Raw genomic sequence first — 902 nt, 5'->3', positions numbered from 1 at the left:
TTTCAACGGCTTATCTGTAAAAGAGTATTATGAAGGATGACATGGATCAGACAGTTTTCTACTAGAAAATCACGAATCGGATTCTGGTTCAGTTAGTCAAATTTTCCCTCATACAAGCAGATGATATAGTTGGCAGCCAAGTCGTTATTTTCAAAGCCAACAAATACACTTGCCAATAATGTCTGGAAGAAATTATTAATGGCGCTTGGCTTTGCACATTTAATGAACTGAAGATACACATGGATCCTATCACTAGGGACGAGCAAATTGTGTAATAATAGTTTTTGACACAAAACTATGTTTTACCTATTTACACTTTTCACCTTTACATACGCCTTTTTACTTTTATTTTGCACCTTTATTTGCACATTTGGTCTTTCTTTTCCTTTTACCTTAGTTTTTTTGCCTTTCTTTGTCTTAGTATTGGTTTCAAATTTTAAGACCAAAGACTGCCACCAAAATAAATATATGAGTAGTAATTTTGAATAATTGATGACAAATATTAAATTGTGCAGGCCCAAAGCACTTCACTTCTAATTGAGAAGCAAGGGAGAGAACATACATGAAAAAAGCCAGATTCAAGTCAAGAGACAAGCTAAACAGGGCGCTAAGATAGTTGAACAGCCCCCCAAAATGCAACGAACGCTTTTCCTAACCTCCTCCTGGCTAGCTTTATTCTCCTTTTGAGGAAGAAAAATTCCAACTTTCTTCAATTTGATCATCAATGTAGAAACTAGATCAACGTTGCACATCTATTGTGGGGAAAAGAGGTAAAATAAGCAAGGGGCAAGTATTCCTTTTCCGCCACGGTAAGTGAAAATGCCCGCTATTTTTTCGTATATTCTCGCATCCCTAGTTACTTACTTCCCCCTGGGAGAATGTTGAGTAGGTGAAAAAGGTCT

Source organism: Tigriopus californicus, chromosome 2 (genome assembly GCF_007210705.1).
Source record: "Tigriopus californicus strain San Diego chromosome 2, Tcal_SD_v2.1, whole genome shotgun sequence".
Taxonomy (NCBI): Eukaryota; Metazoa; Arthropoda; class Copepoda; order Harpacticoida; family Harpacticidae; genus Tigriopus; species Tigriopus californicus.
This window is presented reverse-complemented; position numbering follows the sequence as displayed.